The sequence below is a fragment of the Haliotis rufescens genome, unplaced genomic scaffold (genome assembly GCF_023055435.1).
Source record: "Haliotis rufescens isolate VD_foot unplaced genomic scaffold, xgHalRufe1.0.p SCAF_7, whole genome shotgun sequence".
Taxonomy (NCBI): Eukaryota; Metazoa; Mollusca; class Gastropoda; order Lepetellida; family Haliotidae; genus Haliotis; species Haliotis rufescens.
The window spans coordinates 32,617,071-32,644,151 of NW_025964361.1; the positions used below are offsets into that span (position 1 = coordinate 32,617,071).

Here is a 27,081-nt window from a genome sequence, read left to right on the forward strand (position 1 = left end):
TTCTGAATAAATCCATTAATCAGGAGCATGAAAAAAAGTTTCTTGCAAATTTGAGTGAGTGAGTGAGTGAGTTGGGTTTAACGCCGCTTTTAACAGTATTCCAGTTATATCACGGCGTGTCAGCTTGATGTGGGAGGAGAGCCTGAAATGATGCAGGTCTAAGACGTTTACCACTTTGGTGAAACCCACGAGCACGGCTATGGTGCTGACAAACCTAGAAACATGACTGGGGCGAACCGGAATTCGAACCCACAAACAAGGTTTCTGGCATGCCCAGGGGACGCCACTCTGCACGGCGAAATCGCAGCCTCTCGTTTTTGCCTCTGACAGGAATACTGCTTGACTATCAGGTGATCCCCAGAAGGGGACATTCATTGCATTCTCATCAGATCTATTGCTGGATGAACAACTTTTACCCAACTGGAGACCCAACTAACCATTGTTGCCCTCAATGTTAACCTTACAGATAGTCATCCATGTTTTAAAAACGCTCATTTTTAATAAATGTTCTACCAATTTTCACACTATATACCCATAATTTTCTGATATCAGTTTATGCCCTCCAACAACTGATCATGAAATATTGCCAGAGCTGACCCCATAACCAGACAACCCTATAATTTACTAGTATATAATAAATTGTGGTCCGAGGTGAGGTAGACAGGAGATATTGTAAGTAATACGAAGGACTAGCGCCACCCCTCACTTCTCATCAGACTCCCAGGGTCAACACTATTAGATGACAGTCTCACAGGACAACAATGGCCTACATTATGTAGGAATGTTCTATCACAATAAACACTCTCAGATATACAACCCACAACTCAGGGAAACATATAGGATGTACCTAAAGAAATTTTATCACACAGTCTTGAATAATCAAGTTTACAATGTCAAAGCTTTAACGGTTTTAGACAATAACGCCTGAGGAATGTTATAAGGATTCGCTGAAAGAATACAAAGAAAATGTAGGTTTCTCAGGATCAAACTGGAACTGTTGAATTTCATGAGGAATGTTATAAGGATTCAATGAAAGAATACAAAGAAAATGTAGGTTTCTCAGGATCAGGAACTGTTGAATTTCATGAAAAAGAATGAATTTAAATGATATCTCGACAAAATTATAATAATTTCTGCAGCCTGTTTTTTAGTCTATCCATCATCATTGTTATGAATTGTCCAATCATAATCGGTCTATTAATGGGTTCTTAAGCTTGGAAAGACTTCATCATTACGATTAACAGCATACAGGCATGCATGGATGAACCAGGCTTTGACACTCCATGTATTTACACCCCACGTAACCCTCTTTTATTGTCAACAAACACAGCTTTGTCCATTTTGTTTTGGATGTGTAGAGAGGGGCAATTTAACAACTTAACCACTGTCAAATACCTGATAAATGACTGGTATTTATGGGAACAATTTGCCCATCATAATTATCTTTCTAAATACAGAAATACAAGGACGAAGGTGGGTTATTGTGGTTGTTGTCAATATGAAAAATAGCGACTGATTGCCTCCTATTACCTCTTTTGACAGTTTACATTTGCCAGTTATGCTGCGGTGAGGGAGGTGAAATGGTTGACATTATCACTGGTTTACTTAAAAGATAAAGAGTGTCATGTTTGGGAAACGAAGTATAGTTATCGTTTCCTTCTGGATATGATCAACCTTATTATAAACAATCAGCCATCTTATACACAGTGAAACATGTAGCTTCAGATGTTGTCCATTTGTTTCAATAAGGACTCAAGGTTTGGACAATTTAATATTGAAACATTAAGACTCGAGTGAATTCAGAATTGTTTTGGAAAATGACACAAATCTGAAAGAGGCACATGACAAGACAGCCAGTTCTCATTTAAGTCAGGCATACAACAAGCATGAGTGAGTGAGTTGGGTTTTACGCCGCTTTTAGCAATATTCCAGTAATATCATGGCGGGGTACACCAGAAATGGGCTTCACACATTGTACCCATGTCGGGAATCGAACCCGGGTCTTCGGCGTGACGAGCGAACGCTTTAAACATAAGGCTACCCGACCGCCCCACAACAAGCATGAGGTAATGGGGACCAGGATTCTCCACAGGATCGCTGGAAGGTGAAAAGCCTTACTTGCATTATAATAAAGTATCAATAAGAAGTTAGACAGTGAATAAACATTTTGTCCTCTAAAAAGTATGTTTATCTGCACATAAACGGTCTGCCTGTGTTGACAGTGCTGATACTGAGATATGCTTGTGCTGACTGGGCTGGTGTTTTGAACACTGCTATCAGCAACATTGACATGTGTCAACACAAAGGACCTGACATTATCACACTATCCACACAGGGCAGCAAAAAACATGCATTCTGAAAGGGCAACTTGTTACATCATCTGTAAACATTATGAAACTGGATCATTACAAAAACACGGAACTGGCATCTTTACGGAAAGAAGATGTGATCATTATGAAAACTCTAAACGGATCATCACCAAACCACGGAACTGGCATCTTTACGGAAAGAAGATGTGATCATTACGAAAACTCTAAACGGATCATCACCAAAATACGGAACTGGCGGCATTAAGGCGGAAACAATGTGATCATTATGAACACTCAAAACTGGGATCAATATTGACTTTTGTACAATGCTGAATATTGTCACAATGTACAACTTGTCACATCTTGCAGGAAGAATTTCAAAGATGACAACTTTTATATCCCTGTTTAGAGCACTCCATGGCCTATTCAAACTGTTATGAAGAATTATTAACACAGATGTCACATTGTATTTCAAAGTTATATACAAATTCTTCTTCAGACAAAAAATTTTGCCTATGAAATATAAAGAAATCATGTGCTGAATATTTTTTCAAAACAATGTTAAAAAATCAGAAATGTGTATTTCATTTAATATGTCCATTTTAGCTCAAATTCTCATTATGGACTAATAACTGTTCCAACTCAACACACAAATATTGTCGCAAATGTGAATATAAACATATATTCATATCTCCTCATTTTAAACAAACAAGTATGAAAAAACATATTGTGCCCACAATGCTGACTGAATCGTCCAGGAATACTGGGGGGTACTGACTTGCCGAGTCCTGCCATGATATGACCCCAATATCGGCAGCTACCACCTGCCATAAAACCTGACAACTTTCTTTTCAAAGTAAAGTTAAATTAAGAAATCATGAACTTGTTGGAAGGCTAACTTTGAGAGTGCTCAAAAAATACATTTCACGCTTGGGTGATCTTTTTCACCAGTAATGCAGAGTAATGATAACAGTGTTGTGTCGTGTGGTGTGTAACACATTTCTTCCTCAGAGCTGAGCCTCAAGACTGCGACCAGTCACAAATGTCACACATTCTTCAAATTTTACCTAGATCTACATGCCAGAATGTTCTCACAAAAAGGCACCATTTTCGCAAAGTTTAAAACATTATTTGACTTTGAGAGAGAAAAAAATCACTGATAAATATATGATATTTTTTAAACCAGTGTGTGAATTAATATTATTTTGGGCAAGAAAGTATTATTTTTTATCATATTAAGCAAAACAGACAGAAGCAGGTTCACAGAAACATCCAGAGATGCACTTAAATACCTTGAACAGGTATACGAAAAGGGTTCATGAACATTTATTAAAGAAACCTCAATGATTCAAGTTCAAGATGAAATCTTGCATCTTGTACATATCACAGTATCATTCAGTCCGGGCCAAACCACTTTACAAACCGATACCCTGATACAAATACGAGAGAACAAGCTACCAAACAGCAATACAGATGATCTACAAACAGTCCATAGCAAAGTCACATACCAGTCCGACCAGCAATCAATACTAAGACTAAACCAGGGGAAATTGTTGACATGTGTTCACTGACAAGCCTAGTTGTACCACAGGCAGAGCCGGTCGTGGTGTGTCCCTAGTCCGCGTACAGACATCTATCAAGGTCCTACCCGCCTTGGGCTTACACTGGTGTCATCCACTAATCTGACATGGGACTAATTACTAGGTAAATACACTAAGTGCTAGAGGTTGTTAGCTGGACCCGTTGTTTAACAGCTGTGACCTATTAACACTAAAATACTGAAGTGACACCGGCGAACAATGCACATCTTTCTATCCTCACAACAGTTCTGTGAAATTTGTGAAATATTTTCATACACAAAATACATATTTGGTGTATTTAACTTACCAGAGTTAATAATTTCCGCGGATGATGCCGTTTCTAAAGCCATGTTGGCAACAGGTTGTCATGTGTGTCACATATGTCCGGCCATCCCACTGTTGGAGTTCTCGAGTTCTAACTTAGAGAATCGAGTCTCGCATATTGTGTTTCTGCCTCACAATAGTGGGTCACATGACCAATCTGTTGCCGACATTTGTCGGAGGTTACCAGGATTTGTGAGAGATTCTCAGGGGGTAATATGATGTTTTAGCACACCCCATATCATAAAGGCCTGTTATCTGGCTCATCTGAGAAATGAAAGGCTCGCTCCATCCACCCATGCAGTGTGAGTTCATCCGTGGAACAGTTTGAAGTCTTTTCACTTCTCAATAGGAAGGAGGCACTGAATGAATTCCTATCAATGTACCCTGTAATTTCATGCAACAAATTTCATGCTCAATGAAGGAATAATATAACCAAATTGATCTGATAAACATTCAAGTTAAGTTCTCTGCACCAGTGATAAAGTCAACCACAAAGAGCTTAATATCTTATTCATGCTGATATCAAAATATTTGTAAATAATTTAAAGACGTAATAACATATGCCATACAAATGGTCAGACTATTGTATTTCAAAGTTACAGTTTTTTATCTTTGTACAATTATGTGAATATTGAACCAAAACAACAAATGCATGAGTTACCTTTGAAGGGAAAAAAGCAAAGCTGCGAAACATACGAAACAGTCACCCCAGCACAGCCGAAAAAAAGGAATTAAACCATCTGAATCCACATTTTATATTCAACCCTGACATGGACAGATAAAGAGATATGTGCATATTGATATGATATCTGTTTCCTGTGCGGGCCACTAGGTTTATACCAAAAGCTGCATGTGAGAAGAGGATAAAGGACTTCTTGAATGATAAATCGCCAACATTTACTGCCGAACCAATCAGGCATGATAAGGGACGGAAGATGGGTGAATATAGCCGGTGAATATAGCCTGGTTGTTGGCTTTGTGTTGGTAAAATCATATCTCTGTCTTATCTCTATCTAAGATTTGGTTAAATTTTCATTATCTGTTTATTAAAGTAGCAAATAAACATAAATCTTTCAACTCAGCCACTAAACCTATCTGTATACAACTAATCAGTTTAGGACCATTTCAGAATGGTATATATTTTCTTGCGATATAACTTACAGGTTAAGTAGCACTGATACCAACTTAAAGTAGATTTGATATACATTTCAAGAAATGCTTTATCCTAACAACTGGTAAGGTGACATATCAAACAAAAACAATTCCCAAACCATAAACAATCAGGTTCCATTAAATTCTCGTTTCAAGTGGCAGCAACACAGGACATATGTCGCCAGCGAGGAAATAATAAATGATGCAGCGTTCCTGACAACTGACTCAGCTTTCATGGGTAAATAATAAGCATGCAGTCATCAGGTGACCAACCCAAGGGAGAACACTGGACATCAGTAATGAAATGAGGCTAATGGGGGACTTCGGCATCAGGTAACATGTGCTGGCCTGATTAACTTATATTCCCCGCGATATTATTACGACTACCATCACAAGTTGGTCAACTTTCAATACCTGCCTGCGGTCGGTCACCTATTTTCTATTATAATGCATGGTCAGCTGAGATTGTATGAGCATAATCATATCACCCAGTGAAGCATAAAGAAATGTGTTTAATATACCTGGGGCCGACATACATCTGATATAGCTGATAATGATCATTTAATATACGAAAACATATTAATGAAAGCAAATTCGTAATTCACATAAATGGAATATTGCTGAGTGCGGCATTAAACAACAAACCAACCAACCAACAAAATGAGCCAAACATAAAACATCAATATAAAACGAAATAATTAAAAAATATTAATGAAAAAACGTACAACTTTAAGGTTAAAAAAACCTATGTAATTAAATTAAAAAATAACAAAAAAATATGACTGCTAATAGTAATGACAACATACCTATTTTAATTGATAAAAATCCAAAGGTAATTATCCCAGGAACACTTGACCAACTAGAAGAGCTCTCTATGTTCCTCCCGCAAGCAATGCCTTAAGACTGACCGACAACTATATATATGTCCACTTACTATGTCCAGTGGTCGTAAAGAGTCTCTAGTCATTTCGTTAAGTATGAGACGAGTATTACACTGAAGTGTTATAAACAGTCTGTCTCATGGGGCCTCAGTCTCTCACCTGAGACAGGGAGTCCCTCTCACCTGTAGCAGTGATAATTACACAAACAACCCCGAATCAATTAGGGTAATTAACTAAACAAGCTGTGAAACAGACAGACACTTGCCCTGTGGTTCCAGTCAATGGGTTAGTATATACAATAAACAAGTGTTAAGGACTTTTAACACATTTACAGTAGCAGCCTCAAATAAACAAAAGGTTGTCGTATTTATTGGTTGGATCAGAAGGACCATGGACCATATTGTTCACAACGTCTGATAGTAGATTATTCTGTCAGTGTAGGTGTGACAAGATTATAGTTGATTCACTCAAGTCTCAAATATGGTGCAGCCTCTTCCACCATGACAGGTTCACCAAACTGACATTGTAAAACTATTGTGCTGTTGCCATTGACGTCATGGACCTGGTCTTCAAAGGGATGGAATATTCAGAAAGAGATTTATTATTCCGGAAAGGTATTATCTTTGAAGTTGATTTACTTATTTTACCATAACCATGACAAGGCTTTATACAATCTTCCTAAAAATAAGTAATGGGTCCAAATTAACATAAAATTGTAGATTCCTTCAGATATAATCAATATATCATATTGTGATGTATTTATAACAATGGCTTCCATCTAAACTGAGAAAGAAAAGATACTATTTTCCCCCATTAACAACTATAACCAATCACTTATAGTACTTAAGACAAACAGGCACATTTGTTATACACTACTGTGTCTAGGATATTGACTAACATCTAGTCTCTGAAATGAACATATACAGAAAAAAATGTTGTTAAATTATCTTAATAAATATAATAAAAGGGAGCCCAGAGACTCTCTTCATTTTCAACTTGAAACTGCAGTTATCTAGACTTGCCAAACATTATAGACTTGCATGGGCTGTATTTGATAGACTATCTAGGACTATGAATAGGTCATAACTACTGGTGCAGTGTAAGCAATAATCACTCTCTCATTTATGTTCAGGAGTAGGCCTTATAACATATACTACTCAAAAGAAGTTAAAACCATTCATTTGTTTCAAATGTCTATATGTAATGTAGTTAATGTAGTTAAAATATAGACACATGAAAACTTTGGATGTTCTTATATTCTTTTGAGTAGTATATGACACGCTGAGTGAATACTTACAAGAGTAGCTTCAAGTTCAAACCTGGGGTCCTGGGATCAAGAATACAGCACTATCTGATCCTGGGGTCCTGGAACAGGTCCCTACCGGAAGTGACATCACAACTACACTACGGCTATCAGTGAATCTCTTAGGGATTTCCTAATACTTCACCTAGAGACCCCGGTCAGTTGATTTATTTTTCCTGTCGAGTAAAACTGATTTTAATTCAATGAGGGAAGCCTTGTGGTTCTGCGTGACACCAAAACGATGGCTTCTCATAAGCTCGGAGAATCCTGTCAAGTATCATATTCCATCAATAAAGATCAAGAGAAATCCCTGCTTAACTGGGTCGGCCATTAGCCATTCTCACGTCACCTCTTCCTGATCCTGCTGCAGGACAATGGCTACTGGAATCTACCTGATCACTTTCAACATCTAAACACCAGAAAATCTCCACTCCAGAAAAAAATTGACCTCTTGTTCTCTCAATTTTGATGTGTTGTTTTGATAATGAGTTAGCAGATTAAATATTTCAAATTTCTGATGAAATACATCACATATCGATTCCTCACGGAAGTCACAGATTTCATTTTAATCGCATCGGATGGTTTCTTCCCGATTAATCTCATTACTTCATTATTCAGCGCTGATACAACAGCTGATAATCGTGTCACCCATTCGGTTGATCTTAATCGTTCCGATTTCATTTCGATCCCATACTGATAGCCAAACAAACGTTCCGCTAATGTCCGGTTAATTCTTTCAACTATAGCTTGACTACGGTGGGCCTCTTTTTCACCACGCCTGAATGACCCACATATGTAGACAAAATACATAAAAAACAGAGGGCTATGAAGTAAATTTTAATCATAAGACATCTAGAATATTTCATGAACAACATTCCCAATTTTTTAAATGCCTTGAATGTATTTATTCAAAATTTTAGTTTTTAGATTTGAAGTCTGAAAAATCAAGTCTATTCAGAACTAGAATCATTCTGCGGTGCCTTCATCAATATGTGGAGGTATACACCGATTCTGCATAGTTCCCTCTACTGGACACAGGTCACTGACGCTGGATGTCTGTTGCCCCAACATACTCCCCCCAGATAGTCAGTGCAGCTACGCTGAGACCCCATAGTCAAGCAGATGACCACTGTTCTCTGGTGCCACAGATATCGGCAGCCATGTTTGATTTGTTGCAATGCCTATAGAGGCTTACTGGAATGTTACAATTCCCATGGCGATGTTTCTGGTCAGTGTTTACACAGATCTGGTTTGTTTCACTTCTATTTCCAATACAAATTCTTGTCCATATATGTATAAAATATTTATCAACTGTCTACTAATCCTTGATATAAATAAATCTTGACTTGAAATTTTGTTGCTTTATATCTGTATTCGCAGACACAAGTTATGTCAAAAATATCAAATAAGACTGAAGGGATTCAACATATTATTCAAAATACAAAATTTGTTTTAAAATTGACTTCAATATTTTTAGTGTTTATGTAGATATAAAGGTAAAAACCAGCAAGCGGTGTGTAGCGGACTTACACAAAGTGTGCACACAGGTTTGTTTATAAGTTCATAACTCCATTAAAACAAACACATATTGAAGCCAATTCTCATAAATAAATATGTCAACAATAAGTTCACAGAAAACTTATTTAACCACCAACATGAAAAAAACCAACAAGATAAAAATCCAAAATCAGTGACATCATTCAGTGCAATAATGCAACAAGCTCCACCCACTCTATTATCAGCCAATCAGGAAACAGTAGTCTGTTAGTGGGCATTGCCTAGTTATTACTGATTTTTGGAAACATGAACGCCAAAAATTTGCTTGGTCAGCTAATCACATGCCACAAAATCACTTGCAAGTTATTTATATTACAATGTACCTTTCATATCTAATGCTAATTTCTCTAATTACAGTCTTGCTTCTTTAGCATAACTAAACTGCAAGATTCAATTAGTTGAACACTTAAACAATTCAAAGTATTAAAATATCTGTGAATTTTTTCTAATAATGTGTGTTTTCATACACGTAGACATTAACTGCATCATAAGACTGTTCTTCACAACATACGTCAAGTCTGTCAAAAGCTTGACCACCAGATGAACGAGACAATCACAAAACTCGAGCAGACAAACAAACATAAACCACAGCCCTCTTCTACAAGGCCAGTCGCATAAAGATACGTCCAGTATGTTAACACTGACACCCAGGCAGACAATACATCAGCAGCGAACCTCACCCAGTCAAGACAAGACTGGCCCCACTCCGCTGACCCCCTGTGGAGGTGCCTAAAGTTTCTGGTGTGTGTATCAAGCCTGATGGCAACCCACAAGGGGTCCCAGTTAATTAATCGCTTCATTGGCGGGCTGAATTTAATCCCTGAGTGATGAGTGACATCGGGTCCAGGTGAATACCGTGGTATGTCTGGACACAGGTATCAAGCTTCGGTCTCCTGATCTGATGCGACACCTTTAAGAGTGGTCCATTACTCCTTTTCTCTCTTAATGGAGGGTGAGGCACAGTTCCCACAAGATGTATCGGTCTGCTGGAGAACCTGAGCTGATTAGTGAAACTTGATGAAAAAAGGACTGTGGTCTGCTGTGGGATTAAAGTGTCATTGAAATCCTAATAAATTGGCTTATTTTATTCCACTTTAAGGCCAAACTCTGATAAATTATTTTTTCTCCTGAAAAGGACTTAGCTTTTTTCAGAAAATGTATCACAATGCACCTTACAATGAACTGAACTAAATGCATCTTAAAAAATTTTATAAAAAAATAAATTCTGAAGAGTCAGTAGGAACAAACTTCTAAAAGTACAAAGCGTTTTCAAGATAGCAATGGCAGAATCATATTTTCTCTTGAAATGCCCTCTCTACAAAGAGACTGGAACTAAAGTCATCATCCACCTTAGCTATGCATCCAATATCACTTAAAATACTACTTAATCCACCAGCTTCTTCTGCAAACAGTATCTCCTATTTCATTTACAAAATGTTTTTGCAAAGAAAATCTGCCTCTCCTCTCTAGGTCTTACTAATGGCAATATAACAGTCAAGTTCATGCTTTGTAATAGTTAAAAAATAACATCTTGCCAAAGTGCTGTCATTCCCCGTCACAATACCTGTGGCTTTGTGGTATCTAACCCTACATGCTGGCACACCAGTCTTATCACTGACAGGTGAGATATGCATTTTGAGCATGTCTCGTAAAATCAATCATCTCTCACAGGAAGTAATATGATTTACAAGCCACTAACAAGACCCATTGTTTTCACAGGTGTGATTGTCCTCTACTCGTTAGCAGGTGTGAATGGAGATAGGTTATTAACATGATTTCATGAGAGACATTGTTCATAGGTGGGTAAATCACCACCAGCTTTACTACACACGTGTGAAGATGTTAACAGGTGTAAACTCGTTATCACATTACCAATCATAATTGTCATGTTGTTTATCACACCTGTCCAAGACACTGAACTGTTTTTCACCTAAGTGTTAAGCGGTTGAGACCTGTATCACTTTGGGCTTTCCTCCACATTAAACAGACATACCGTGATATAACTGGAATACTGTTCAAAGCAGCTTTAAACAAAACTCACTCACTCAGTGAACTGCTATTGAATTAACTACACCAGCACTGTCAAATAATATAATTTAAATTGATAAGATTTTGTTTGTTTGTTCTTAGCGCAGCTCTCAGCAATATTCCAGCTATATGATGGCGGTCTGTAAAAAATCGAGTCTGGGCCAGACAATCCAGTGATTGATATCATAACCATCGATCCACACAATTGGGATACGATGACATGCATTAATGAGCAAGCATGACCACCGGATCTCTTTAGTTGACTCTTAAGAAAAGCATAAGCGCCTCTTACAACAAGGGTTGAGGAAGACCTATTTCACCCCGAATCTTCACGGGTTTAAATTAATAACAAAAATCATCCTCATATGTTCATCTGAATAAAAGTTCATACACATTCACCTCGAATATCTCATATTCATGATATCCAAAACAGGAATTAGCAAGTAAAACAATTAAGATTTACATATAGATATACTTCAAAGCATATAGCAATTTGGAACTGAACCCAAGCTGATGACAAAATTACAGTTATTTTACCTACTTACTGAAATAAAATATGTTATGAGAATATAATAGCATGTTGGTATGCGAGGCGCCCCATTGTTTCCGGTTTCCTAGGTTACGCCCTGTTGAATAATATCTGGCCATCAGCAATCAATTATAAGAGTAGTATGTGGGGTAATAGTGGGAGGAAATGGGGCCGTTATGTGACATGAAAGCACCTGGTGACATACACTATACATACACTTATATCAACTCTAAAAGTCAACACAGTCCCACAATACTAACCATGGTGCAAGCTTAGTGTCAGTATACTTTATTATTAACTTCTTAACACCATCTTTTTGAATTCTTTAATCCTGAAGTAAGTTATTATTAACATAAAGTCATAACTGAAGAGATCTTAAACTGAGAAAAGTGAAGAGGTTAAAATTAACATATTGTCTTAAAGTAGAAAGAGTTAAAGACTGAAAAACTTCAACATGTTGTTATTGGAGTATTAAATGTTCACTTGCATATCAGATCTATTACATGGGAATAACATCAGCACGAAAAATATTTGGAACAAAAATTAAATTTTTGTTTGTTTTGAAGATACTCGTACAAATTTGGTCATGTCATGTCATTTCAAAAAGACACGGTAAGAAACAATAGTATCTTGTTCCATCATCAAGAGACTAAAATAGTCAACACAATGTCTAAACAGTGAGTGTGAGAACTGACGAGTGTTTGCATACACAAACATGAGATAGTGGTTGTATCATTTTCCTGATCCTGTTAACCGCTAACTGACCCGCTAAGATTTCCACCAGAATACTATCCGAGAGCACGTTCTAAACCAATATTGGATAAGACTGTCACACAAAAGGAGACTGTGTTATGTAATTTCCTTGCCAAACAGATCACCTAGTCCCTGATTAACACCAACTAACTTGGGCGACACACTCGTGGTTGGACTGAGAACAGATTCAACAAATATCGCACCCAGCGGTACATGACAATTGGTGAATATGCAGCGAGCAAGGGAGACAGCATCTCTTGGGGCCCTTGTCAGCAGCTTGACAAATACCTCTACTCTACTTTCCATTGGATTTTCCACCTTATCCAATTGTTCCCATTCTACACTGATCCTGATTTCGATTATCAATGATTATCACATACAATGAAAATCTTGAATCATACATGCTGTCTGCTCATCCAAACAAGCACGCCTGCTCATACAAAACAAGCACGTCTGCTTATCTAACCATGCATGTCTGCTCATCCAAACAAGCATGTCAGCTCATCCAAACATGCACGTCTGCTCATCTAACTTGCACGTCAGCCCATCCAAACTTGCATGCCTGCTCATCCAACCATGCACATCTGCACATCTCACCATGCATGTCTGTTCTTCCAAACTTGCACACCTGCTCATACAAACTTGCACATCTGGTCATCTAACCATGCACGCCAGTTCATACAAACTTGCACGTCTGCTCATCTAACCATGAACTTCTGCTCTTCCAAACTTGCACGTCTGCTCATCCAAACTTGCACATCCACTCTTCCAACATGCATGTCAGCTCATTGAAACATCCACTGTTAGTGGGGTCTTAACAATAAGTTACTGTATAACTAGTTAAATGAATAAATTAGAGATGAGATTGATAAATCAGCTTGTTTGATTTATCCTTCATAGTTGTAAGTGTACATCTGTAATGTAGATGAATACCTGCTCATAGCAGTCAACAGCAGAGGATACGGTTTTGATTTAAACAGTAAATTGTTGCAAGAATGAATTAAGACATTTGTGGTGCAGGTGACCTTAGAGAACCAGTATGCATGAAACACATGTGCATTCTCTGCAGTCACAGCAACCATGAATATCATTATCAGTCAGCGAACTCTTTGAGAAGAGTGTCATAAAAAATCATTACTGGTTGATAACACTGACAGATTCCTCTGTCAGAATGACACAGAAATATACACGAAAACAGAAAGAGATGTTATTGTTCTGGAAGAATAAAGCAGACGGCTTCAGTTCAGAAGAAGGCAACTGACAACAGACGAGTGACAGCAGGCCAGATGCCCCAGGTTGGTGGGTATCTGTCTACTGTAGTGACCACAGGGCAGTCCTGGAATGACAGTGGTCTATTGACAAGGTGCAAGCATTATGTATCCTCATGAGAACTGACAAGACCACAGCTTCATCCTTGTCTCGCCAACAATAAAATTCAAACATCACCCACAAAAGAGTATTGTCTCACCTTTTGTTTGCAGCTGACAATAACATCTGCGTCGTATTTCTGAAGTGTTACCCATCGCCTGATTAGTAACAGCGTGGCCAGAACACTGGTCACTGTCTGAACTCCGACCCGCTACTAGTCTGTCATGTGACCTCTGACCTTCTTACCGACTTCCTCATTATAAGGAGGACAATGGGCAGAAAAGGAACAAGGTTAAAGTGGGGGTGTATGTCAATAATTTTCTCCCACAAACATGTCTGAGTATTGACTAATCAAGTGAAGGTGATGGGACGTGATTGAGGGGGTCTTTGGAGCTACTGCTGTAGTAGACGTTGTAGCGAGATGACCGTGAGATGACCACTGGTTTGGGGACAAGAACCGATATCCCAGCTTGCATCACTTCCTCTCCCTCCCACTTAACACTGAAGAGCAAATGACCATCTGTTTCATTACATCATATTTGTTAAGAAGGTTGACATCCACTTGTCTATAGATACTCCTTGTTGTATATGGCTTAAATAGTGCCGATGCAATGTTAAATTTTAACTCAGACACAAAGACATATTCCAGCTATTTGCAAGCAGCCTGTACATAACCAAGTCTGGACCAGACAACCCAGTGATTGATATTGTGAACAAAAATCCAAGATGTCAGGTTCGATGACATGCCTTCAACCATGTCACCGATCCTGACCACCCAATCTATTTGGTCACCTTTTACGACAAGCAGAGGTTGATGGTGATCTGTTCTATCCCAGAATCCCCATGGGGGATTAGGCAGTAGAATTAACTGGCAAAATATGACACACATGAACCTTCCTAATCTGGTCAGTACTGTCCCCACTGTGTCGATTAACAAATGTCCAGATAAACAATCATTGGTATGGAATACTGGCTGTTGTGGTATATACTACTCAAAACAAGTTAAACAACACCCAATCCTTTCATATTACTATAGTTATCATGGCATGATAGATTAAGAAACTTTATATTTGGGATAACACTTTCTTGGTAGAGTACAAATTCTAGTACTCTTTTGGGTCGAGTCCCATCCAGGATTGGAACCAACACTCTCAGAGTGAGGCCCCTAATCTCCACCACACAAAGTCAGCAATAAATTGGCACAGCTCCCATGGCCGAAAGCTATTGTGTATTCATGATAGATTAACTATAGTAACATGAAAGAATCTGGTGTTCTTCAACTTCTTTTGAGAATTAAATATATTTACACACCCGCATCAGTAATCAACCAAAGGTGGGTTTTCTTACAAAGTCTGGCCTAACAGGGTTTCACCGAAGATCCATACTGGACACCTTCACAAGCTCTCACATCAATGAAACACCTCTTCTGCCAAACTATAACATACTCCTTTTGTGAGTAGATGAACCCAACATAAAATGTCAAGTTTACCAATCATGTACTTGATTTTCATGATTCTTCATTTATGGATTGACATTATTAAAATGTCCTTACACATCCCCTCTCCTTCAGCTTCTAAAACCTTGTACCAACAACCACTCCGTGAACAACTGAGACCAACTCGGGGAGAGTCCAGTCCATGACCAAAACCCCATAAAACCTTCATGGAGGCAGTTTTCAAACAAAATACCAACTGCCTGGGGCCCCATCTCTGACCTCAGGGCCTTTTAACACTTAATTCACCTTAAATGAAATTAGGCTCTTCACAATCAAGGAAACAATAGGGGCTTGTTAAAAGTATTAGACTTCCTGTGTGAAGCCGCCTTTAGGGCTTTTCAGAATCAGTGAACATTGTCCCCAATCTTTACAAACCAACTGACAAAATGAAGACATCAGTTTGGAGGTTTAACAGAACTGCAGAATTGTAGAGGTACTCAGTCAGACATCTGGGTCGATGTATCAACTGACGAAATGAAACAATCATTTAATGGAACAAGAGTTCATCTTCATTTGCACTGCCTCTATCATTATTCCATCAAGGGACACCAGAAATGGTAGGGTAGGACATGCTTACCCCTTTCCTGCAACCTAGTGTCATCACTGATTTTCAGTGATCCATTCCTATACTTTTCACCACTATTTTCCCTTTGACGCAAAGTGCAGTCTGTTTTGGCAGATCACACAGATTTGTGTTGATGTTTATATTCACACACTGAACCATGTTGGGAATAAGAACCTGGGACTTCTGAGTATGAAGCGAACGCTTTAACCACTAGGCTACCCCACACCCCTTAGTGGAATAAGAAAGCAAAGCACAAATTGCTAGGGCTCCATCAATGCCTAAAGAGAATTCTATACAGGATTCTGATACCAAACCTGAAAAATACCCTTTTCAGAGCTTGAAAATGAGTAATGCATTACCACGAGTACTTTCCAGCAGTAGAAATGTTCCCGGCACTTTGAAAGAGAAGAACGTACATTCCTCCACACGATATTGTATGTAATGACTCAATGGAAAGGGCAAAAAATTTGTCCCAAAGTAGAACCACGAATATAGAGCATAGCTGACACATGACATCGTTTCTGACCTAGCGTGTACGTGGGGGCACATGCTGAAGAAATACACAAATTCTTGTTTTCAGGAACCATATGGGCATCTCCATATTTGGGCAATACGTGGCGTGACCATGAACAGATCGTGAATGAAACAATTGGACAGGATGTGGTGGAGGAAAATAACAGGAAAACTTTAATTCCATGCTGGTTATATTTTTAGCCATATTTAAATAAGAAAACAGATCAACAGTTGCTTTGGTAATTCTAACAATGTGTTCTTTTTACACTGACCCAGTGAGATGGAAATATGAGCCATTTTTTCTCAGATATAAAGCTTAATTTTACTGTACATCAGCATGTTGCTGGATCTAGAAATGTTACAAAAGTGTGAAACAAACAATATTTCAAACTGTTAAAAACACTGCACAAAGATTTAATCACAAGGAAAATGAATAACAAACTACTATTTCTTAAGCAAATTTTGCTCAAGTCTGGCAACTTTAAACACGACAAGAGACTGTATTTTTTTTCTTTGGCAAGAGGGGGTAGTGGGGTGGCCTAGTGGTTTAAGTGTTTACTTGTCACGCTGAGGGCCTGGTTTGATTCTCCACATGGGAAAAATGTCTGGAACCCATTTCTGGTGTCACTGGTTGTCATGTTGCTGGAATATAGCTAAAAGTGGTGTAAAACTTTACTCGCTCTCTCCCCGGCAAGAGTAATTACTTCTTAAAAAAACACTAATTTAATCTTAATCAATTAAAATAGTTCATTTCTGGCTGGCTGTCAGATCAAAAAGGTTCAGGAACTGATGACTTTTTCCCTTGGTGATGAATGGCATTATGAAAGTGAGAGTGAGTGCTGTTGCCAACTGACCACTGTCCAGATGAGTCATGCTTGTCCAGGACATGAGCAGGTTGATAATGACAGATTAGTTCCCCATGAACTGGACAACCATCACCCAATCTCATCAGATGACATACATTGTTATGGGGGATGGCAGGTTACGGTTGCCATGGCTGCTTGATACATTTGCATAAAGGTCTTTTGTCAAAGTCCTGAGATGAAGATAAGGTCTTAAAATACATGGTTACAATATTTCACTTTTATGAGAGTTTCTAAAAATATTGCAAGATTGCAAGATTGCATGATCAACCTGAATGAAATGAAAACAAACTGAATATCAACAAGAGATCTTTTCTGTAGCCATAATCTATGAATATAAAACAACAACACCATAGAATAAACAGCCCTTATTATCTGCAAAAACAGATTCCATTGGGCATAAACGGCAAAATAGTGGTAAAATTTATATGAATGGATAACTGAAAATCAGTGACGGCACAAGGTGTTTGCAGAAAGGTTAAGTGTGTCCTGCTCTACCAGAGTGAGTGAGTGAGTGAGTATGGTTTTACGCCGCTTTTAGCAATATTCCAGCAATATAACAGCGAGGGGAAACCAGAAATGGGCTTCACACATTGTATCCATGCCAGGAATCGAACTCGGGTCTTCGGCGTGACCAGAAGCCAATTAAATAGATCATATAGTCATAAAGACCTGTCATAACTCCAACTCTTCTCCTCTGCAACCCTGACCTGATACACTATCTCGCCTCCCACTCATCTGCATCCCACTAGGGGGCAACCAGTGTTTATCAGCGTTAATGCCTCATCCTTATCAATATTTTGCACTGACCAGCATCAGCCTCACCCTATGAGGCATCCTATATCTGGCTCTATCTAGTCCACACCGGACCAGGGTAGTGTAATGGAGGGGCCAGTGTATAATGGAAGTCATGGGCAGCTGTCTGCTAGTTACGGGTCCTGCTTGTAAACAAATTGAAGTGATTGTACACAAATCGGTAAATGTTCACGAGCTTGGAAGCTTGTATCACACTGATAAGGCTTGTGGTCCATCTGAGTCATTGATAAGCTTTGACTAGGGCTGGGAAGAGTCCAAATTTACTACCCTGGTACCTAACCCCCCTATTACTCCACCCTACCCGGGTACCCACTGTAGGTATCAAGAGATAGGTACACAATGTCCGATTGGGAAAAGTTTAACTGTACTCCTGTCAAAATGTATTTAGATACAGATATAAAATCTTTAATCTGATCACAGCCAGCTTCACTTACATGTATCTAATTATAACTGGCTTTATTTGTATACAGTGAGTGAGTGAGTTAGGTTTAACGCCGCTTTTAACATTATTCCAGTTATATCACGGTGTGTCAGCTTAATGTGGGAGGAAAGCCCAAAGTGATGCAGGTCTCAGACTTTTACCACTTCGGTGAAACCCACAAGAGGGTATGGTCCTGACAAACCTAGAAACATAATCGGGGCGAACCCGGGATTCGAACCCACAATCATAGGTTTCTGGGGTGCCCTAGGGACACAACTCTGCACAGCGAATCGCAGCGCCTTAGACGACTGGGCCACCCGTGCCCCTTTTTGTATACAGAAGAAGATAAAAGAAGATTTGTTGTACATGAACACCAACAGGGTCAGGGTACAAAGCAGGAACATGACTAGCTATATGTCAAGTTCTTCCACCCCAGTATTTATCGGACAAAAGGGGCAAGAACAAGCCCTGAAAAGTTGTATCTCGTACGAAAGAAATCATTCATAATATTCCTTCACATATTTTCTGATTTAATTCTTTGGGGTGATGAGGAGGAAATAGGGTGGTTTAATTTCTTTCCTCACTATGTGTTAAAGGTCTCAGCATTGTGTTTTGTTTATTGCAGAGTAGAAACAGCACATTTCTTAACATGTGCACATGTTGAAATGAAGCATTAATTGCATATCTCTACTTGGAGTGTCATTTCACACAGCAGTATGTCAGTTCTATCACAGCATGTCAGCTGAATTAGGGAGGAAAGCAAAATGACAGGCTGTAGATGGCTACCATTTGGTGGAACCAACAACTTGTATGGCACTGATGGACCATGTCATAATTACCATAACGTCCACAACGACTGTGCATGACTTGAACCTGAAACTATTTGATCACCACAGTGATTACACAGCACTATCTAAAGCAGTTTCTATTGCTCAAACAATATTCACTTCACATCTAAATTATCCAATCTTGATTGGAACATATGGCTTTACCTCACCCCAAGGACTCTATTACTGGAGTCAGATACCCTAAAATCCAGCCATGCTCTATCTCCAGATCAAACAAGATGTCACGCTAGCTGACTCAAGTAATGAAGGACATGGAAGTGCATGGTGGCGCATGTGTGAGGGTAGTGAAGGGGCTAGCTGTTAATGAAGGCAGACAAAGAGGTGTCTGTGTGGCCCCAGCCAACCATGTCCACCTCCACCACAGGAAGACCAGCGCCAGGCTGCCCTGATAACATCACAGCAGGGACTGGACTCGCAGGAGGAATCCACTCCACCGATTCCACAAACATTTCCTGTTCATGAAGATTATGATTCATGGCCTCTCCCTCCTACCCTGTCACTCATTCAGTTCCCTGACCCTCCTCAGACCCCCATGTCCTTCAGATCTGCTCCTCAGGACAATTCTTCCCCCCAATCCAGCTGCTTGACCGATATCCAGTTATTTCTAACCCATTTTCTCTCCTTTAATGGCCCCACAATATTGTAGGCGGGTGGGTGTGCAGCCCCCTATATCTTTAGATGTCCCTACTAAAACTTCCATCTGCTCTAAATTGTCCCAATGCAGCCCCTGCTCCTCCAACCATCTCCTCCTACTCCTCCAACATATAACCCTAGAGCATTACACTGTCCAACTTTGTTTCATCCCACCATGGGCCCTGTTCATCACAAATCTAGATAGTAAGAGAATTTCCTTCAGTTTTATTTACTGTACTGTAGGACAGAACTACCTGTATGATTGCCCTGTATATCCCATCAGTCCTTCCCACTCCCATCTCTCCCACACATACGACCCATGACTTCAGCAACCCATTCTTGCCATAAAAGGCGACTATTCTTGTGGTATGAGGCGACTAACCGGTTCGGGTGGTCAAGCTTGCTGACTTGGTTGATGCATGTCATCGTATTCCAATTGTGTGGATCGATGCTCATATCAATCTCTGGATTGTCTGGTCCAGACTCGATTATTTACAGATTGCCATCTAGTATCTGGAAACATTGTAACCATTTTGTTACAGATATATATTGTACGTCCCATGGGTGCTTTTTGTACAAAATCCTCATTCTTATTCAACATGCAACCCCCCACCCCCACACCCCCCATCCCCACCCCTGTCAATTCCTACAGCACACTAATACAAAATCAACAGTTTCTGATTATCAGATAAGGACATTTGTGATGAGTGATGCGTTCCCTTGAAGTAATGTAACCAGCTCAGCATCCTCATGTGTCCTCTCTGTTGACTACAACCATGAATCACATGGCAATGTATACGTCTGGTGAATGCTGCGTGGTATCACTGAATCACATCAAAACGTCAACATTCCAATGATAAACGTCCCTTGCATGTGTTTGAATGCAAAAGCAGTTGGCCATTAATTCTGTAAATAAATCTACAGTGATGAGAAAATGAAACAAAAACACAGGATTTTAATCTTCCAGGTGTTCTTTTGTGTTGCATGGAAACAATCAAGCTCAAATTACCATCGAAAAACAGCCAGTGTTACAACAGCTTCTGAAGCATATAAAACTACTTAAACTATTAAAGTCCAAACCTCGCTTCAAAACTTGAATGTGGGTCCGTGATTCCAAAGTTAAATCCATGAGTACAGGCCTGAGAAGCAAGGGCTCTAATGCTCAGTGACACATGCTCCACAGAGCGCTGACACAGCAGAGTTCCTCCAGTCACACACAGATTAAGGAACAGCACAATCTGCATGTGTGATGCAATGATGTATAACACAGGACATCCCTGGTGTTGCTTCAGCACATTTGTCCAAAGACAGGGAATATGACTTTAGACCTTAACATGAAATATCACCTATAGGCAGGGAATACAACCAAAGCCTAAACTAACTATCCTATAACTTGTAGTAAAGTTTGGGAAGAATGTTAAATGCACCAATGAGGAAGGTTTGGGGATTTGTTTATTTACAGTTACTACTCAACCAAGCTATCAAAACTTTTGAGTCCCCCCCCCCCCCCTCGTGTTCCTGATGAATCTGTCCATACATTTCAGTAATAAAAAATCAGAAAACCTTATCAAGACTTGTCCATGTTACACATTAAGATAGCTAGCTGAATCACAATCCCTCAGTTTCGAGGTTTGATGCAAGAAAAAACACTTACACACTCAAGGAATTTCAGGCATTTTCAACATGATAAGATATTTAAACATGTAAAGAAATCAAAACAAATTAAAATAGAAGCACAATCTTTGATTTATCAGGAGACTGGATAAGGCAAGGTTCAGCTTCAGAACTTGGGACCTGACTTATGTAACATCATATAACAATGTGTAACATGTTGACTGTAACCAATCAGTGAGATTGTCTGTATCAAACTCAGTACCCATACTCAAGAGGCTCCAGATGGGGGGCCAATTATCTCCCCTGAATATTTAAAGACAAATAAAGGACATACGACTGTCTTCTAAAACATAGTTCCAACTCTAAGACTGTTAATGGAAGGGTATTTCCTGGTTTTCTGTGAAAGTAATAAAATTCTTAGTTGTGTACTTTGATCTGTTACATGAAGACCCCCCATGTGGGGCCTCTGATGAGCCTGAACAATAGAATCACAGTATCCGATGTTATCTGTGTTCATCATATGATGTAACAATGGCAGCCACTGGTCCAAGATTTATTGCCAAACAGATAGCTTAAAAGGAGGAAATGGCCCTTATATAGTTCATGAGGGCATAAAATTTTATGTGGCTACAAGTAATGACTGAGGTAGGCGATTACTTGATTAAATTGTGGATAATTAATAGAAGTTACTTTCCAGATTAGTCAGGAGAGATGATCTCATGTAATTAATTATCATAATTGAAACGAAGGAAAGGAAAAAAAGTCTAAAAGGAGATACCCTACTCAAAACAAAAGAATCAAGATTAAAGTAACATTGTGATTTAAAAACTATTTAGATTGACAATTGAACTTAAACAAAGACAAAATGTTGTTTGATGTCACCTGATTACATCATGAAATTATAAAAACATTTAGTAGCAAATGAAAACCAAAAACAATGGACACAAGCCATAAATTTCAACTCTCAATTTGACAAATAAATTATTCATGAAACCCAAACAATAAACTGTTTAAAACTTTAAGAAGCATGAAAAGCCATCACATTCAAAGAACAAAATACCAAATTACACAAAAGGCAAGTTTATTTCATTAGTTGAAGTACAATAAACAGTTCCTGTTGGGATTTCTTATGATCAATGAAATGTCTTGAAACCAGAGAAACAGGAAAACCATTAATTTTGGGCCTGGGCAAGTTGCAACATAAAACAAAACCTGTTCGTGATCAATTGTTTCTTGGGTGAGTCAAGCCAGCCCAATGGATTCAGTTTGTTATTCACAGCATGGGTGATGATGAGAATGTAGCAAAATATTCTTAATGGAGATGCACATACTCTTGTAATGGGAATAAGTATTAGGAAAATAGCATGTGGACCATTAAAATATTAGAGTCTTAGACATTTAGAAGTTGGATATACATACAAGGAATATTATGGATAACACCTTGATTATTATATATATATTTAAACATACCGTATTCGACGTAATAAGCGCCCCGCTCTAATAAGCGGCTAATATATTGGCTAGTGAACAATCCCAATTGGCACCCTTCCAATTAATCAATGTACACAAGACTTATTTTTTCGCGTATAATACGTGCTCGTGTGTTATATGCACCCTTAATTATGGGCAATCAAATTCTGGAAAAATATATCTGTCGTACATAAACATTTCAGGCTGTCAGCATAAACCATGAAATTTATCTTTCAACTCTGTTTTTTTCACCAAAATAATATTCTAATAAGAGCCCTGTTTCTAATTTTGAGAGCGCCCTGGGCGCTTATTACGTCTTTATATCATAAAGAAGTTGCTAGCCAAAGCATTCCTTGGTATACATTAAAATATATGTTGACTAGTGTTGAGGAAACTATATTACAAGAGCTGGGAAAGTTGGAGGAAGATTGTGTATCAGAGATTATACAGCCTCAGAAAATTTCATCCTTGTACGCATAAATTCACCAGGAAGCTCTCTTTCATTCACAAAATAATTACTATTCAAAATCAGTCAGGCAATACATTAGCAGGCCATCTGTTGCATGAAATCTTAAATGATCTAAAACATACTGTTTGGTCTGTCTGTCTTCTCAACAACTAATATCTGTAATAGATTCAATTTTGAGGGGCGGTCGGGTAGCCCAGTGGTTAAAGCGTTTGACCCGGGTTCGATTCCCGACATGGGTGCAATGTGTGAAGCCCATTTCTGGTGTACCCCGCCATGATGTTGCTGGAAAATTGCTAATAGCAGCGTAAAACCATACTCACTCACTCACTCAATTTTGAATCTTGAATCTCGAATCTCGAATATGCCTCAACTCATAATTTTGATTAACTGACTCATCCAACACAAAATCCAACTCTATTCTAAGAAAACAATAAACAGAATGAGTGCACATAATATATTCATATAGACACCTGGTGACCTTGCGAGGTAATAATGACCTAATATCAGAGCTAAAGGTTTTGGTCCTACTTCAAACATCAGTATACTTACACCTTCACGTTTGTTGTGAAATCCTTCACAAGTGACTGTGACGATAGTGATCTCCGATACCCCAAACAAGGAACTCCTAAACCTGTCACAGGGGTCAACTTGGATTTTCTGACTTTTCCTGGTCCTTGAGCTCCGCCCAAGTATGAGACCAGCTGGGAGGACATGTGCTTGTGATTGTGACGGTCATGTAAGGTGATGTGTAACTTTGTCACCAGCCAATGAGTCGTCAGTTGCCAGGGAAATAGCATACAAACCACCACATAAACAGGACTGCTCTTTTGAATTTTGAAAAACTGTGACTTCCTAAACATGAATAGTTGTGTTTTTCATTTCTATGAATCGTAACTCGAATTTATTCTTTCTGTGAAGTAGATATGCATCGTTACATTAACAGAATACTACTTTATTATTTCATATGACGCCAGTATGCCATTTAAAAAAAATTCAATGACAGAATACGATTAAAAATATAAGTTTCCTTATATTTGTGAATTTATTCAATCGAATAAACGTTTAATTTCCATTGAAGTTTTCTTTCTGTCAAATACTTCTGGCAGGAGAAAATGTTATGAATAAGATATCCCACAGTGCACCACATAAGGAAGTGGTAGGACAGAAGTGTTGACAGAGGTGACTGACAAGCTGTCAGTTGCAGACACCTGCATCACTCGGACAAGGAACACAGAGTTGTCTACCCCTGACTCATCACTGTTGGTGGCCAATGTTCACGAATAAAGGAGATTTTCAATTAGGCCAGAAGAAAATAATTGTTTTTCTGATTGATGACCCCAGATTGAAAACTAAGTACATTCATTGCCATATCTCAAATTATCAGTTGGATGATATCTGATAAATCAAACAAATAATTCAAGCATTATATAATCCAATATAACATCACACTCATTCAATCATTGTTTTACTGAGATCATAAAGTCACAAATGCAACGTAAAATCAAAGATTAAACCAAAAGTTTCAAACTCAGATTCTTTTTGTCCTTGACCTTTAACTATTCTCCATATGGGGCAAAAATAAATATTCATTCAAGTCTGTATATCTTAAGTCAAACGATTAACTCAAGTCTGCTTTACTCAAACACATGGCTGTGACAGTGTGATCAGTGTGTCCGACGAAGACAACAGTAATTCTATCTGCCTTGGGTGTGTAATTTGTTAAGCTGCATGTTTTTCAGGCAGTGTAAAATTTCCTGATTGAAGTAGCGATACCACCAGGAGGCACAGGGAAGCCAATACTACTCAGGAATAAACTTGTGAGAAAATATGTATCTTGCCCTGCTAATCTGTCTGTCTCAGATAAACATCGTATACAATTTGTTTAGATATGTGGTTGTCAATCATCACGGAGAACGAATGCATAGCTTGAATAACATTGAAACTTTATGGTATTCCAACATACCATGCTTTACTGTAAATAAACATACTCTCAATACCTTTGAAAACTTCCATGAAAAGGCATTTCTTAAAATTTCAGATTACGAATGTATTTGTATACTACAAACCAAGTGTTGTGGATTGATTCCAGCAAACCTTTGTTTCGGATCAGCTCAAACGTGAACAATACTTATCATGGATATTCCAAATGCCAAGTATTTCGGTCAATACAGCCGCATATTTATTCAGGAAATGTTGAAAATAAACCCTCTCCTCATATCACACTCTACACCATTCAAACTGATAACTTGTGAGTTTTGTTAAGTATTTTCTTTAATAAGACGTATAAGACTTTCACACCTATACTGTAAACACATCTGAGCTCTAACACTGAAGTACAGCTTCCCTGGCAACTAACATCAAGCTGGGCCATCTAGTGTTTACAAACACACAACAAAGACAAGAGTAGTTGTTTTGACACTAGCACCCAACAGCAGAACACATATTCCAGACAACTACCTCCCATGTAGACAGCCTGCAGCTGTGTTTTGGGAGATCTCAAACGGTCATGTTAAGATAATGAACAGTAATATGTTAGGGTCTTAGCTATCTTTTGAAGACGGGTCCAGACCCCCTCCTTCAAGCAACCTCCTCACTCGACCACCCCACATCCCCTCAAGATCTGTCAGTGGAGGGGGGCAACAACTGTAAGTGTTCCCCTCCTAAGCTGCGTCTAGACTTAATAAACACTGACCAGGGATTAAAGTTCTAATCCTATTGTGTAACATACTTTGCTGCTTCTAAGACCCTCAAGTTTTACTGACTTGATGCTGAAACCATTCATGATTCCCCTCCAGGCAGACATAATGTGTACTGATTGCTGCCGTGAAGGGGGACGGTTGATCCCTGCCACCTCCACACCCAAATCTGTGCCAGTTGTCACCTGACAACTCAGTGAATATGGTTTTAACCAGCTTTTAACATTACATGATTAGTTTTACATACCATGGCCGGTGACACCAAGAATGAATGGGATTAGCACATTGTACCCATGTGAGGAACAGCATCCAGGTCATTGGCATAACGAGCCAATGCTTTACTACTGTGCTGCCCATAGACTAACATTTAGTCTCTGAAATCTTATATTACACAATATCCTTCTTGACTCTAAAAATATTAAAAAAATTCCCCATGCTGATTTGTGGAATAGAGCTAGCTTGAGCTGGCTAGACTTACTTTTGTATGCATTTCTAGATTATTTTTTTTTCATAAAATAAATATATTCCACGGTCATGGTGCAGGACTATGCTACTCAGTGTTCGAACTTAAGTGGGTCCTCCTTGGGGTTCGCTCCTAGTTTGTTTGTTTGCTGTTTGATGCCACACTCAGCAATATTCCAGCTGTATGATGGAGGTCTGTAAATAATCAAGTCGGACCAGACAAACCAGTGATTGACATCATGAGCATCGATCCACGCAATTTGAATACGATGACATGCATCAGACAAGTCAGCAAGCCTGACCACCTGATCCCGTTAGTCGCCTCTTATGACAAGCATAGTCGCCTATTACTGCAAGGACGGGTTGCTGAAGACCTATTCTGCCCAGGATCTTCAGAGGTCTATTTGATCTAGAGACCCCCTTGAAGTTTAC

General features: G+C 38.8%; 1 protein-coding gene across 10 annotated transcripts in view; it reads right to left on the reverse strand.

Moving 5' to 3' along the window:
• Positions 1-27,081, reverse strand: part of LOC124146016 (rho GTPase-activating protein 7-like) — a 242,761-nt gene that overhangs the window by 32,547 nt on the left and 183,133 nt on the right. The window lies entirely within an intron of this gene.